Genomic DNA, 17,479 nt, shown 5'->3' on the forward strand with positions numbered 1-17,479 from the left:
TTCTTACAAATCTGCCTGAAATTATTGGCTATTTTACCTTGAAAAATAATTTTTAAAAAATTGATAAATAAACCAAATATTTGTTAAATTAACCAAATTTTCAGCAACACAAAGAAATACCAGAAAACCAGCACTATTTTGTGTACCTGCTCTCGTCCAAAGGTTTCAGCACAACTGCAATATTGCAGTTAGGCTGAGAATCTGAGTCAAAAACCACTTACAACTGCACCTGAATTAGTTTAATTATTAACTTAAATTATTATATTATATAAACCTAAATTATTAACCAAGTTGTTTTCAAGTGTTATTGCCCAATTAGAGATGCAAGCTTTCCTTCACTTGTCAAGATCTAACACTGCATAAAAAAGTGCCTTTTCTCATTACAATATCGCCTTCATAAAAATTAGGCTGTTTCACTACAACAAAAAACAAGCATATTAAAAAAACGAGCATATAAAAAATTGTTGTCAAAGAACTTATTTTCCAGTGACACAGACATTACTGGACATGTACTAGACATGTACATGGCCAGCATGTGCAGGATGTCGTGCAGGTGAAAACCAAACAGATCTATCTGTAAATGGCAAGGAATTCACACCCACTGAACCTGGTAAAGGTTATTATGGGTAGCTGCTGTGGGTGTGGTGCACAAAGCTGAGAGGATGTGAAATTGCCAAGGGAGCCACCAGTGAACTCTGGGACTGCCCCTGGAAGGCAAACGGCTCTTTGCAAAACATGCTTTCCAGTAAGAGTCTGCGCTAAAAATTGTCCAGGAGACAAATACCATTGGGTGTGACAGCACCAGACAAGCTAAAGCATGAAGAATCCTACTGTTTATAGTAATTATCCACTTACATGCATGCTTTAATTGCTGGTCAGTAAATAGGGGGCTTTTATCTCCCCAGAGTCTCAATATTTTCTCAAATAAACATATCCTGGTTTTGAGCCTAGGAGAATCTTTCAGACTTCTTCCTACATACCTAATTTGCTTTATTCCCTTCTTGAGAGCAGCAAAACTTGCTATGCTTTGATGAACCGAGACATCTGGCACCAACCACACCTTCCTGCTCCAAACCTGTACTCCCCAGCAGCTTTCTGATTTCTTTTGGTATGCTGTAATATCTCATCCAGCCTAAGTTCCCTGACATCCCCTGCTGCAGTACCTCTCAACTGCTTTCTACCAGCCAAAGGCACCTGGACATTCTCACATGTGCTCTCAGCCATCCTCTCAAGACTTTATATATATATATATTTAATTTCTGTCCCCAAATATTATATTAATTCAAAGCTTGTCAATGAAAATATATCAGTTATTAGAGGAATATGAGGCTTTACCAAGTTAGCAGAAACTGCTACTGGCAGCATTCAGGAAAACTGCATTTTTTAAACCCAATGTTCTTTGCCAAGACTTATATATCAGCTAATTTTGAACATTTACTTAAATAACCTTTTCCTTTTGCTTGGAACTTGTGCAGAAGGGAAGAACTGTAAAGGGTGAAGGGCTGACATGACACATCTCTGGTTTTTAGTGAGACGGGAAAATTGGAGAATGTCACAATCGACAACATGATTCTATGAAACTAGGCAGGGGAAAAAATCCTTGAGTATTTTAGATGTTAAAATGCAAAAGATTAAAAATTTCAAATGTACCAAAATTAATATAGTATCATTAATCAATCATTATGGATGCAACACATACATTGTACATATAACTCACCTTTTATCTTTTCCAGCCCAACAAACCTAGCTAATATTTTTATTCTTCTCAAGGTCCTGAACCTTCCTTTGAATTTGCTTTATCCCAGTGCCTCATTTAATTGACTTCCTTTTTTTCTCTACTAAGTACTGATCAAAGCTGTTGTTTCTTATCTTCTCCACCCCATTCTCATCCGTCTGCAGCTTTATCACCTCTGTCAGTACAAGTTTAAATAAACCATGTTGTGGCTTCTTTAAAATACATACTCTTAGGTGCATATAACCACAAGAATGTTTCAAGTATTTTAAGTAATCCAGCAAGCAATCTAATAACCATCAATATAATTTTAACAGCCTAATCCAAATAATAGACTAATCCATTAGGTATATGTGATGACTTGATAGATATTCATAATTTTTGATCAATTTTTTTTAATACTGATACAAATATACATGTTATAGAAGATAAGGTTCCCAGAATTATTTTCATAGGAAGAGTAAAAAAATCAAAACTTTGCACTTTAAAAACAGTAAGAGAAAAAAAATTGAAGCTTCAAAACAGTTACATATTTTTACAGGTGTGTAGCAGTTTTCCAATATTACACGCTTATTAAAGCAATCCTAGTTTCCCAGTTGGATACAAAAGAAAACCCTTTCATAGGTAAAACCAAAATGAAGAAATACCAAAAAGTATCAGTCATCACCGATCTATCAGTCCAGGTAAATTAAATTTTCATTTTTTCTGAATAGCCATCCTTTTTCAGATCAAGCCTACGTTTGCAAGCACATTTTTATTGAAGTTATACTTAAGAAAGATTAAAAATTACTCAAAAAATACCATCGCCTCCCTGCACACAAGCTTACAACATGGAGAGAGCACTATGAATCTGTCAACACAGGCTTTCACAGGGCAGAAGGAATCTAAAGATGACCTTGCTGCTTCCCACCCTCAGAATCAGTTCCACTCCAGTGGCATTTGAGCAAGGTTTTGCAAACTGGCCCTGCAGAGTCATCACATTCTGGCTTTGGTGAACCACAGTGGGAAGCACACTAAAATACCCCTAACCCCATATTCCCAAAAATAACATTCTTTCCATTTATATACAGTAGAAATAAAAGCTGGTAATAAATTAAGTAATTATTAGATGAGGTGAGGAGAAAAACTTTATGTGACGAGAGGACCACAATAATGGAGATTGCTAAATCAAAATAACATATCAGATTTCATCCAGAAACCAGCTGCTGGTTAGTGTACATCACAGACCACTGGTGCTGTGTCCTGACAAAAAAAAAAAACATAACAGTCCACTCTTCATCAAGTTTTCAGTTAGGTTTCAAGGACTGGTCTTCTGGAGAACATAGTACAACAACCTGACCCAGCTTAATGACTTTGGAAAGACCATCATTCCCAAAATATAAGAGCAGAATCTTTTCTGCAATTCCCTATGTAACCTATGCAAACAACTACAAAAAAAATAAAAGACCAAAAGATCTTGCCAACTATGTTTACCAAAAAAACCCACAAATCAGAATGAAAGAAATTCCCAGATAAAGCCCTCTCTCCAAGGCCTGCACAAAACCAGAACAGATTAGAAATCCAGAAAACCCAGAATTTACTGCACATTTCCAAATGTAATAACACAGCAGAGATAAAATGGAAAGTGTTTGGAACCCACAGAGATGAAGAAACTTGTCTCCCACATTCCCTTTCCCTTTCACACTTTGATGAGTGTGTAAGGAAACAACACACCTCTGCTTTATACATTCACTCATCATCTGCAGCTCTGAATCAGAAAGAGATTATTAAACCTACATTAACTGCAAAGTAAAAGAGAAGTGTGCATGAGACAATTACAGTTTTATAATGTAAACTCAGGTTTTTTACATCAGGAGAATCTGACTGACAGGCAGAATGAATTTAGGATAGTCCAAAGTGCACCATCCACACAACAGTGAGGTTAAGCCAAATTTATTCAGAGCACCATCTTTACCTGAAAAAAAGAGGCTTTGGTGTAGGAGGACTTAAGGGGGAAATTATACAAATAGTTAAAGACACCTTGAGAAATTCTAGTTTTCTGGATTCAAACACAAAACTTTAATCTGCTTTCCAGAATGGATGAAATCTCCCACGGTAAGGTGCCTCAAAACTAATGGTCATTTCAAAAGCAGTCAAGGTCTAGTACAAATGCTTTTCCACACATTGGACTTATAAGGACACCAGCCTGCCATTCCCTATGAAATTAATCTGCTGTTAAAATGTAAACTTCTGTATGGGGCAAAATACTTATGAAATACTTTTTGAACATATCTAAGCGCTTAAAAACACTTAGAAGGCATCTCAAGGAGAAGTACTGCAATAGGATTGAGCAAGTATATAAATAAATATAGAAAACTGACAAATACATTAAAGGCCTCAAAACTGTATTCTCAAAAAGTAACCCCAATGAATCTGAAAAAAAATCATGTGCCATGCAAATGAACGTATTGGCTTAAAAAAAATCTAAAAATATCTAGGGTTGTAATTAAGCTAAGTACAACCTCACAAGAGAGAGAATGCCTAACATGAAGTTGTATCTCAAATGAACAGAATCACAGGATATTTTAGGCCAGATGGAACTTTGGGACATGATCACATGCCAAGCCAGCATTGGCACAAGAGAGGCTACAGCCATGAAGGTGGGCTCCAGCAATGGGAGCAGAAACTGGGATCACTCCTTGCCTGATACTCCACTGGTGATAAAGATCAGCAAGGGCTCACCCTGAGACCTCGCTGTCAATCATTCCTGATCCATGGCTCTGAACACATGCAACACACACTACTAAATTCTTTTCCTCCCAAAACAGGACGGTTTTTTTTTATGACACCAGAGGAGAACTCTTGCATAGCTCCTGACCCATGCCCTGGGAGAGGCTACTTAACCTGGCCAAACCCTGCCTGGCAGCATGAAGCTATTCAGCAGCGAGAGCCATCATGCCGATCTTTGCACCATGCCCTGACCTTGTCTAGCTAACAAAAAATATACGCAGGACTTTCTTGCCCCACTATCCTCATTTTACTCCCTAATGATCAGCAATGCCCCTGGTGCAGCACCAAAACCAAGAGAAATAAGCATTTCCCTTAGACAACGATGATGTCCCTTCCAGCTCAGTGCCTCACTAAACCTGACATTCAAGTTGACCAACAGTTCCTGTATGGGATAAACATAGCTGTGAAAGTTTGGCCGTGAAAAGAAGCTGTAGGATGAGGAAGAGCTGCCTTTAATTCATACTTCTAGGTGGAATGCAAGGCTAGCTCCTTCTCTTCCCGTTCCCACAGCCCTGACAGCTACTTGTGCCTTCACAAGTCTTTCTGTCAAGGGAAATACAGACTGTAACCAGGAAGACCACCAGAGCAGAGCTGCACAGCAGCTCCTTTGACACCTAGACAAGACAGGAACAGATCATCCTGACATAGAAATGCTCCTCTGGTAACTTATTCTCATTAATTTAATGACTTTTGCTCATATGTTGTCTTTTCCTTTGGGGTAAATGCATGGGCACCTCAACTGGACTACTTGCATAGAAGACCCCAAGTTGATGCAGTGAATGGATGAGGTGAAGAAATACTCACATAAAAGAATGAGGAGAGGTAATGCGAAGAACTACTTTAAACATAACAGAAGATATATATGAAGGCCAAATAAGAATAATGACAAGGAAACCAACTGAAAACTGACTGGCTTCATTGCAGAAAAAAAGAAAAAAATATAAATGACAAAAGAGAAATGCAAGAAAAAGAAACTAAAGTTATATGAAAGTTGAATAATAAAATAATCTTTAAATGCTGATGGTATTTCACAGTGTATCAGGAAATGCATTTAGCAGTCAGAAGATACTGAAATGCTTCCTATAGGACTAAAATAAAATGAAATTTGATTTGGCAACTCAAATTTCAAAATTTATGTAAAATATCTTGGTATTGACCAAGAAACAGTAGTGTTGAGGACAAGTTCGGGCAACATGAAAACAAAAGTTTATCTTCTTAGGTCATCAAAACTTCTTATTCGATGTGAAATTAAACATTTCCTTTGGCATTAGTTTTATCATCTTCCTTCATTCTTAACCATGGTTAATTTTAAAATGAGTGATTGAAATGCTACATTTTGATATGCCAAAAGTGAACCACTCCATGTGTGCATCAAAATGTCCTCTAGAACTATCTAGTAAAGTCAGTATAAATTTGCACATTCTTACAGTTTCTTAAAGCTTCATTTTTGACAAATTTAATTTTATTCTCAGATCTGTCACCAATATTTTCAGACTGCATTACAGTCTAGAGAGATGTGCTTATGCACTGTCAATGAGTAGTCCACAACATCTCCAGCCGCATTTCCTGGAGGTTCTACTGATGGGAGGGTAAAGAAGCCCAGACTGCTTGTTCATGTGTCAAATACCTGAATTTGGGTGTTTTCAATACTTCCCTCTCCCCTACTTTCAGTCCATGTATTCGTTTTCCAGGGCTTATACATGTCAGCTAATAATCTTGACAATATAGAGGTTTGCCCAGCTTTCTGAAAAATGTGGAAGTTTTTCTTGGGAATAGCAGGGGAGTGAGGGATGGGTTCTTAATGGGAAAGAGCTCTATTTGCCAGTTCTATGGGTCCAGAATTTATATCTATACCAAAAAATCTTCCAAATAAATACTGAGAAATTGTCTCTCTTTCATTCTGATTCTCAGTGCTGACAGAATCTAAACTACAGCTCACTTACAGGGTCATTTTCATCAGTCTTAAGTAAAGAATGGTGGTGTAGCTGTACTTTATGGAATAGCCCAAAAATGAAATAGTTTTGAAGCAATAGAAAATTTCTGGGTTCTTTTTTTCTTATGCAGAGAAGTTTATAATTTCTTTTCGTACATAAGGTGAATGCAGAAACACCCACACATATTCTTTATATGAGTTTACATTAAAAAAAGATCAAGATTTTAATAACAGAGTGGTTGAACTGCATCTTGCAAATGCTGCTCAAACCTTCATTTATCTGTCCTGTGTATATGTATATCTTTAATTACGTGACCATACTTTTCAAAGGGCAACAGGCTCATCAGTGCAGCAAATAAAAAAGAATGCATTAAATGAGCAGCTACTCTGTCTGTGAGGCTTTTTTTCCATGACTGCTCAGTGTCTGGTGCCTTACTATCAGCACATTGTCCGAATTGAGAATTAATTTCCTCCCAGTATTTCCATGCCACTATAGCAATTTAGCAGCTGGCAGGTCCTAATGAATGTATTTTTCCAATACTCTTCTGAGTCAAAAGGATAAAAAATGAGACTGAGAGAGACTAAGGTCAAAAGTATATACTGAGTTATGGGCAACCTGAGTTTTTAAGTACTCACCATTAAATAGGTTTTGAATGCTCAGAGTGCTACTTTTCTTGTCTGCAATTGCAAGAGCAAATGTTCAACACTTACATGAATCAGACTGTACGACTTCCATTTTGCACAAAGAAAATTACAATACAACACCAGAGTGCTTGTGAAGAGTTAGATTTAATGATTTCTGAACTTAACAGAAGCATTTGTGGCAGAATTAGACAGAAATTCAGTCCTTCAGGCCAGAAAATCAGCTGCTTCCACATAATAATTTTTGCCTCTTTCCTTTTTTAGTTACCAGCCTTTGGGAAAAATGGGTAGAGAATTTACAGTGACATATTCCACTATAGAAGAATGACACATTCTACAAATTATCCTTTTCATATATTGGAACAGCAGCCCACTTGTAATTATCTTATAAACATGGCAAAAATTATAATAATAATAATCACGAAGGGACCAAATAAGATTTACACAGGTCACCTTATCTTGGGCTTAATAAAATCACAAGTTTGCAAATAATAGCTTTTTGGCATGTAGCTTCTCACCTTCTAAAGAGGAGATCCAGAAAAACAGAAAAGTTACCTTTCTGCCTCACAGAGTCACAGGCAGCAGAGCAGGGCCATGTTGGGGGACCCTCACTTGTGTTAATGGATCATGGGATGACAGATCACTCATTCAGCAGCAGAGGAAGGATATCAGTGACACCCGCTAACTGCTGTGTGTAGTGGCACTACAAGTCCCTTCTACTCTGTTTTAGGAGAAGTGAAAGCTCTTAGACAAACAGAGGCTGCTGCCACTGCTGCTGGTGGGAACCTCTGCTCCGTCCTCCTGCAGATGTTCTTTGTCCACTGCTCTCATTTGGCCCATCCAGCCCCACTGGTCCCATTCTTACACCCACCTTCACCTTTGGGCTTTCCCTTCCAGCATCATCTCCCTGTCTGGAAAGGACAAACTTCCCTCCTCTGGTGCCTGGCCTGACACTGCCTGGCTATTTCCCTCATGCCCAGATTCCCTGCAGGCATTGCATCCAAAGCTCTCCTGTCTCTCTCTCACCATTCATTTTCCTCATGTCTTGGGCAGGATGGCTCCACTCTTCTGCCTCCCTCTGCACCCTAGCAACCCAGTCTGCCGTGATTACTGAGCTTCTGCAATATTTATATAAAATCCTTTTTTTTATTTCCTGTGACCTGAGCCAGCAGTTGCACAAGCACATACTGAGATTTGTAACTAAAGAAGATTTGAGGGACCTTAGTATTGCCATGTCTTAACAACATATAACTCATTAATCATAAAAGGACACAACTATATCTTTTTTACCAAGGCTGAATTTAAAATTTTTGCAATCCTGTGGTGAGTAACTCTTTATAAGTGCTATCGACTATCAGCAAGACAAACGATGAAGTTTTTCAAGTCAGTCCTGCTAGAATTAAAAAATACATCTTAAAAAAATCACAAATATATTCTTTGCAATACCTGTAAAGCCATGAAATGTCATTTATGCATAGAGCCTTGCCTTATATGATTTGTAATTCTGTCTTTACTGCTCAGGAGTGGAACTGCTTCTCTTAGACAAAAAGCCTTCAAAGTAACCACTCCCCATTGCCTGAGGTTTGGTGTGCCAGGACATTTTGCCCATGGGATAAAATGAAGGCCAGAAATACATCTTAGAAGAACCAATTGAGAGATGCCATGCAAGCATATGTGATAAATGCCATACTATTTTATGCCAGAATTTAACTTCTGAAATAAGAGAAAACATTATTCTCTGATTAATATTTTGAAGACTACTTAAATCTAGTTTCTACAAAGAAAAAGCTCAGACAAGAAAATTTTTCTCCTTCAATTTTCAAGTGAAAAATATTTACAGTGGAATTTCCAATACTGATATTTTTTAAAGATTTGACAGAAATATATTCAAACACCAAAACCTTTCTTTTCATGCAACACACATTTACAAAGAAAAAAACATGTACATAATTAGCACAAAGAACAACAGACACATCCATAGGTACTATTCTGCCTTGTTAAGCAGGGGGAGAAATTGCTGAGATCTGTACCAGCAGCCAAACTTCCCTGCAGTCCTGATGTGACATAAGTAACATCAACAAGCCCACAGAAATTTTGTAGTCTGCACTCATTATACAGTAGCATCCAGTAAAGCACAGGCAGAGCATCACTTAAAAGACTGTATATCTCGACCTGCCCCACAGGAACTTGTTTTAACTTGCCTTTACAATATTTCCAATTATTAAGCCTCTCTCTGTGAACTGTTTGCTGCTTCACTACCTCATGGCCAGCCCAAGTCCTCTGCTGGAAATAAAGCTTATTTTCCCTCAGCTGTTTCCAGTTAGCCTGGACAGCAATTCAAATGCTTCTGTCTTGGTACACATCTTCCCTTCCCTTTCCTGCTACACCACCCACTCTGCCTCCATCCTTTCTTTTTTAATTCCTTTGCTCTTATATGGACTTTGTGTGCTAAGTGAGCATAAAAATCTGAAAGATGCCTTATCAGTCTCTTAAAACAGCATATTGACCTGTCCATGTGTTTTTCTGTTCACAGAATAAAATCTGCCTTTTCTACAAAAGATTATACTCTGTTGACTTGTATTACACTTATGACCTTCTCTTTCATTTAGACTATTTCTTATTCTGACGTCCTTTTCTCTACTTAGTAATTCTACAGTTATTGTACTTGTTCATTACTTTTCTCCATCCCAAAGGGCAGATACTGCAGTGATCCATAGAATTTGAGAAATATTTAATGTTTCAGATTCTGTTATGGTAAGCAGCACTAGAAAAATATTCTCTTTTATACTTACATTTCAAGTGACCCATTTAGAGACCTCTGCTACCTATAACAACTGGCAGATATTTTTCAGTTATTTAAAAAGTAATGGTAGTGTCTGATCTGTGGGGTAAAATCTCTGCAAATTATTGGTTTTGTGTATCTTTTGTATCCCTGCTCATTGGATGATCACTCTACTCTTTAAGGAAAAACACCAGTGGGAAAAAAATTTGATCCAATTCCCTAGGATATAAAATAATAACTGGTCAAATTGCTTAGGGTTTTTCTGCCCATTTCTACCTCCTGCCAAGAGCAGCTTTGCCTGGGCACGATCTGTCCCTGACACCATCCCTCAGTCCCAGACTCTGCTGCGTGAAGAGTCATATAATCTGAGGAACCGCATTCTGCTGTCTTACAGCATGCCAAATTTGATGAAAAAGCTGCTGACAAAGTGTCCCAGGGCGCTGCACAAGATATGATTTTCTGGCAGCAACAGCAAGTTGCTGTGTGGCTCTGTGGCTCTGGAGACAGGAGCAACAGGGCCCTGAGTGTGGCAATCAGCTGTGCCCACAAATGTGCCAAAGTGGAGGGCTCAGCAGGCAAACACTCTGGAAGCGTGCGCTTAGGGTATCTCACTTGAGTGTAAACAATCTGAAGAATAAAAGGTTTGAAAAGCTGAAAGCATTAACAAACCAAAAGGCCAGCTTCAGCTAACAATCTCATGTACATCCTGTACAGTTTTCACGCTTTTAGAAATTCCTTGTTGTGCTTGTCTCTGTTAAAGTTAATTCTCTCCCTCAAAGGCTCAGCTAGAAATTGCATCCCTGTCCTGCATTTCTTATAAGGGTCTTGAAATTATAATATGGCTTTTGTGAATAGGCTGAGGTTTATCCTTTCATAACATATTCAGAATAATTATTTTCTCCAGGTTTCACTTTAGCAAGCCTTTTCCAAAATTATCCAGACACCAGGCCACTTTTTTTCTTTTTTAATGCTCAGATAAACTAGCAAAATCCAGCCAACTGAAAGGAAAAGGTTAAGTGCACTCAATAGATTGGAAAAAGGTATTTCAGGAAGTGCTGTCAGATTCTTACACTTACCTCCAAACAATTTCAAAGGTAAGTGCCAGCAAAAACACAGGAATCAGTCATAAATCTTTCTTTACTGTGCCTTTATAGGACTTCTAAGTGCTCATGTGATCCTTTTATTTTTGGGCAAGCACTCTTTCAAAGTATTTAAGATGCTTTGGAAAATCTTTCAATGGCCAACACTAAACAAGATATTTTTAAGAAAAATATTTGAAATATTTAAATATTCTTATTTACATCACACTCAAAAAACTGTTAACTAGTAATGCTGATTAAAAAATGCAACACTTAGATAGCATTGCTTCAAAAATTCCAAAAAAACCACAATCTAATATTTCAAATTGCATTTCTTTAGAACAAAATCTTAAATGTTACTTTAAGGAGCATACTGCATTTCAAAATGAACTTTTGAAACAAAAGATTATTACAGCCACGTGTGGTCACAACAAAGAAATCTGAGGGCTCTAGGCCACAGGAAAATAAACCTTGGTGAAATAAAAGACTACTCAAAGTAGTGCTTTGAAGTTCATCAAAGTGCATGCAGACCTCTTGAACCAGCTAGAGAAGAGACAAAAACATTTTCCCAAACAGATTAGCAAAACTATGTGCTGGCTGCTTGCAAGAATACAGAAAAAAAAAAAAAAAAAAAGACTAGGCAGGGGTGCCCAACCCAAAAACATGATGGACAGTAGAGAAGGAAGAGGCACTTGGGAAAATTTGACACCTGCTTGTAAAAATGCTTCAGTACTTACCCCAGCAAATAAGGTTTATCTGAAGTTCCTTATTTTTGTCCCAAAACAGTAATCCCTAGGAACAGAGCCTCTGCAGTCCCTTGGATTAAAGTGCACACTTCAGGGCCCAGTGAAAGAAAAAAACAGTTCCTGAACATACAGACCCATTTGTGCTTAAGCCAATTTCATTAAACCCAACTAATAAATACACACATTTAGGGTAAACTTTTTGGGAAGATTATTTTGGAGTAATTGAAAAAGCCCTGAAGGACAACACAGTCATTGGTCACAAACAGCATGACTTCATAGAGGAAAGCCTTGCTTTTCTAACTTAATCTCCTTTTAAGACAAGGTAACACACCCAGCTGATCAAGGGAAGCCAGTTGATATAATCTTTTCAGATTTTAGTAAAGCTTTAGATACTGTTTCTCACAGTGTCCTTCTGGACACAGTGTCCAGCTCATGGCTGGATAAACTCATCGTGAGATGGGTGAGCAACTGGCTCATGGGTTGGGCACGGGGGGCTATAGTGTATGGGGTGACACCAGACTGGTGACCTGTCACTAGGGGGGTAACCCAGGGCTCCTGCAGAGAGACCTGAACAAATCAGAGGGCTGGGCAATCACCAGCCTTAGCAAGTTCAACAAGAGAAAGGGCTGGATTCTGCACTTGGGATGGGACAACTCTGGATGTACAGACAGACTGGGGAGGTGAGATGCTGGAAAGCAGAGCCATGGAAAGGCACCTGGGGGTCCTGGTCCATGGCGAGTTGAACAGGAGTCAGCAGTGCCCTGGCAGCCAGGAGGGCCAACCCTGTCCTGAGGGGCATCAGGCACAGCATGGCCAGCCAGGCAAGGGAGGGGATTGTCCTGCTCTGCTCTGGGCTGGGACAGCCTCATTTCAGGTGCTGTGGGCAGTTCTGGGTGCCACAAGATAAGAAGGATATGAAGCTATTAGCCTCCAAAGCAGGGTGACCAAGATGGCGAAGGGCTTTGAGGAGAAGCCGTATGAGGAGTGGCTGAGGTCACTTGCTTTGTGCAGCCTGGAGAAGGGGAGACTGAGGGGACATCTCACTGCAGTTACAGCTTCCTCATGAGGGGAAGAGAAGTGACAGGCACTGATCTCTTCTCTGTGGTGACCAGTGACAGGACCCAAGGGAATGGCCTAAAGCTGTTTCAGGAGTGGTTTGGTTTAGATTTCTGGAAAATACTCTTGACCCAGAGGATGGCTGAGCACTGAAACAGGCTCCCCAGGGAAGTGGTCACAGGACCAAGCCTGAGAGAGTTCAAGAAGTGTTTGGACAATGCTCTCAGGCTCATGGTGTGACTCTTGGGGTTGTCCTGTGCAGGGCCAGGAATTCAATGATCCTTGTGGGCTCCTTTCAAGCCAGGATACTCTATTATTCTATGATTCTGCTGGTACATGTACAAGGAATATGCATCCCAGACATTTAAATTACTTGAAAGTCATATGCTTTAAAGTGTAACAAGGATAACTGATGGGAAAAAATCCCATGGCCAATCAAAGGACAGGTGAAAAAAGTCTGACAGAAGGCAAACAAACAGCCAATCTGAAAGCACATCATACTGTCCAGTCGCTGCATACAAGGACTGCATGGGATGAGCTGCAAAAATGGTCACAGTACTCAAGGGCAGTCAGAGTAACAGAATGCCTGTGCTTTGTAGCCTATTTTATATATATATTTATATACCCACACATACATGCTTCTCTTCCTCTGTTAAAAATTGCAAACAAATTATGTCAAGTTTCAGCCTTGGGCAGCCTGGACCCTAGCAGAGGAAATGCAGACCTTACAGAAGCATGCTTTGGTTTGTCCTTTCAGTCGAAATGGCAAGATGGATGCAAAGAAATAAGATACCTCACAAAGTTGTGGTAGTTTGTGAGGAAACTGCTGAGGTATTTGACTTATACTTGTCCTCTGAAAATTGCTGAATTCAACTTTGCATGCCAAGTCATTCTGTGAATAATAATGGACAGAAAACCATGAGATAAACATGCTAGTTTGACATACAGTAGTGGAGTCTGTCAATACCATGTACTCTAGTTCCTAGGCGTGTCCTAGCTTTTTAAGGCCACATCCTGTTAACACAAGTAACATAAAATATAATTATTGATTACATATATCACAGACATTCTCCAGAAACTGAAAATTACATATATTAGAACTATCATAGAATCACAGAATTTGGGTTGGAAGGGACCTTAAAGATCATCTATTTCCAGCCCTCCATCCATGGACAGGGACACTTTCCACTAGCCAGGGTACTCAAAGCCCTTTCCAGCCTGGTCTTCAACACCTCCAGGGATGGGGAATTCAGAACCAGGTAAGAAATAATAAGAAACAGAACCTGAACAGATTATCATATAAAGGCCACAGTTTGAGACACCCTCACCAAAGCGATTTTCAAAACTATTTGATTTCTCAGATTTACAGCTCCTCTTTCAAACAAGGACAGCCATAAACATTCCGGCTCTCTCTAAGTAACTCTTGGACATCACCTCTGAAAATTTAATGTTAAAGGCTACAAAGGCTGTAATTTTTCTTTATGTCCAAAGCCTAGAAACTGTAAATTGCTGCCAGACAGGCAGTCTAGCTCTACTTTCATTTCTGAACATAGATGCTGAGGCCCGGAGTAGAAAAGCAATGCTGTTCAACATACAGCCACAAGACTTGAAATGGGAAGAGGCCAGAAAATGCAGAGTGAAGAAGGAAGGATCCCAACTGTGTGGTCACACTGGTTTACTAATCCAGCCACACGAATCGTGACCAGTAATGTGAGGGGGGAAAAAATACTCCTTCAGTGGCAGCTTTCAGTTGATCAAACTAATGGTTACATTACAGTATGAAGAGTAGATTGAAAAACTGGACCATGTACCTTTTGTCATTCCTGTAGATCTTCTCTTTCCTGCAGATCTTTCTTCATGTGCAGGTTTCCCAGTTATCAGTACTAACCAAGTAGTTAATGGTAAGCTTTACATATCCAAATTCTCTAAACTATCCTAAAGTAGTTAAATTATTTATTCAGATAATGTTCAAAGATTAATTTCCATATACTGGCTATGCAATCAAGAGAAAGCAAATAAAACATGGCTCATGAAAGGTAGGACATACATTCATGTAGCCAACTGCACATAATACATGGTTACAACACAGTTTGTTGACGTATTTTTGGGGTGACTTATGCAATAATGTGTGAGAAATTAGGTCCATGAGAAATACATAAACTTGCCTCTTGTGTTGGTGATAACTTTGTTTAATGCATTAAAGAGTTGTATTTCATTTTGGCAAATCCATATCATCTATTTGTGGGATTTCTTATTCCTCACAGCAACACAGAATATGTTCAAGTTCTTCACAGGTGCCACAATACAACACCTCATTAATCTTCTCACTTTTTATTGTTGGTAGACAGTAATTGCTCCCTGCCCTTTAAATTACTAAGGAAGGAAAAAGTCTATTAGACAAATAAATGCAAAATTAAATGTACAGTGTTAGGGACACAACAGCCACACTTCCATCATGACGTTTAAAAATGTATTACCCATTCACATGGGAGACACCTAATACCAGTCCATTAGACTGCAGGGACTCCTGCTGAATGCTCATTTTCCAGATATGCATGCCTGCTACAAATGAAAGGGAAAATAATCCATCCAGGTTTGAACTTCTGTTTGTTGCATAATACTGTTTAATGGCTAACTATTGCAGAAATCTCATCTGTTTACTCATTTCTAGCCAAAATATTCTTTGTTGCATACTGCTGAATGTTGGAAGTGGATGATGCACTATGCTTAGCACAGCCAACCTATTAACCCACCATGGTCCTGTCCAAGCCTTGACAGGAAAGAAGCTGCTCAGGGGAGCTGAAGCTGGCACTGATGGAAGCACATCCCTCCTCAAATCTGTTCTGGGAAGACCAGCAGGATCCTATCCCAGCCCCACAGCCTCTCATGGCACTAGACCCACAAGAGCCAGCAGCTACGACAACTTTCACCAAAACCACCTAAAATATTTTGCATTTCCTCACACCTACATGGTTCCAAGAGCTTCCAACACTCTGTTTCAGACATTTCCAAAAATTCCAAAAAATTACCTGAATGAGCAGCAAGTTAGGAGAAAACACCAGGCTCTCATCTAAGCACACTGTGGCATAAATATGACTAAAATTAATGTTTGATTTTCAAACAGTCCATGTATTCAAAAATATGGTGAAGTACCAGGTTGTACACTCGGGTCGTAATAATCCCATGCATTGCTACAGGCTTGGGGCAGAGCAGCTCAGCATCTGCTCAGTGGTAGGGACTTGGGGGTGCTGGCTGACAGCTGCTGAACATGAGCCAGGTGAGCTCAGGCGGCCAGGAAAGTCAAAGGCATCCTGGCCTGTATCAGGAACAGTGTGGGCAGCAGAAATAGGGCAATGATCATCCCCCTGTACTCGACACCGGTGCGGCCACACCTCCAATCCTGTGTCTGGTTATGGCGACTCACTTCAAAAAGGAGTGTGCTGGAGCAAGTCCAAGGAAGGGCGTAAGTCTCGTGAGGAGCAGCTGAGGGAAATGGGGTTATTTATTCAGAGAAGACTCTCTACGACTGCATGAAGGAGGCTGAAGTGAAATGGGGGGCAATGTCTTCTGCCCTGTCTCAAGTGAAAGGACAAGAGGAAGCGACCCTAAGTTATGTCAGGGGAGGTACCAAGAATATTTTAAAAAATCACTGAAGATGTGGTTAGGCATTGGAATAAGTTGCCCAAAGAGGTGGTGGAATCACTGTCTCAAGTGTTCAAGAGGCGTCTGGATGCGGCACTTGGGGATATGGTATTGGTATTGGTGATGCTGGGTTTATAGTCAGACTAGATGATCTTGAATGTCTCTTCAAACCTTGATCATTCTGTGATTCTGTGTTATCAAAAGTGTTCTATAAGACAAATAGGAAGATATTTCAATTATTGCCCATAAGCCTGTGTTCTTTGATTTACTTCTGGTTTGTTTTTAATTTAGTTCTGATTAACAAAAATATTTTGAAACATCAGTAAGTTCTAAAATTGTACTTTCTTCATTAGTTCCATCTAGCACCATAGTGACTTAATTTCACATACATATTTATGTGAATTTACAGATCACAAAGTGAAATAATTCTAAATAATTCTTGTCTATTGTCAAATGCAGAATCCAAAACCAGCTCCATTTAGGTCATGTTGAACAGTATAACACATAAAATGGAAAGATAAGTCAGCAGTGCAGAGATTCTGAATGAATATGACTTAACTGTCTCCTCATTCTCCAGCCTCAGCACTGCTCCACAAACCCCAGTGGGAGCTGCCACATGAGACATATTCTTGATTCCTGTTTTCATTTGCTGATAACCCTAGTAACCTTGCTGGAGAACCCTTTGCATTCCTACCCAAGAGCTCAGCTCCCTTCCAGCTGCACTCCCTGGCTCACACATCCCTCAGGAACTGAACAGTGGCGCAAGTGTACACTCAGCAGCTGGCTTGGAAAAAAGGTAAGCACACATAACTCTGCATCAGGAGCAAAGAGAAGGCTTGCTGCTGCACATGCTGGTGAGTCAGAAGGTGAGACAAAGGCATAGGGAAGGAGAGAGGTGATAAGGGGTAGCTCTGCAAATGCACAAAAATCCACCAAAAACAATGGGCTTCAACCCTTAGCTGAGATTTTAATGTATAAATAGATACCTGCAAGCAGGTTTTGGTTTATTAAATTTGATTCATATTCAAAGCACCTTCTAAAAAATTATTTGGATTCTTTTTTATTTAAAGAGACAGAAGATATTTTTCTGAACCTGTC

The 17,479-nt window shown here is 39.4% G+C and overlaps 1 protein-coding gene across 1 annotated transcript in view; it reads right to left on the bottom strand.

Annotated features, from left to right (window-relative positions):
• Positions 1-17,479, bottom strand: part of ESR1 (estrogen receptor 1) — a 108,033-nt gene that overhangs the window by 74,321 nt on the left and 16,233 nt on the right.

This window comes from Melospiza georgiana, chromosome 3 (assembly GCF_028018845.1).
Source record: "Melospiza georgiana isolate bMelGeo1 chromosome 3, bMelGeo1.pri, whole genome shotgun sequence".
In the NCBI taxonomy this organism is placed as follows: domain Eukaryota; kingdom Metazoa; phylum Chordata; class Aves; order Passeriformes; family Passerellidae; genus Melospiza; species Melospiza georgiana.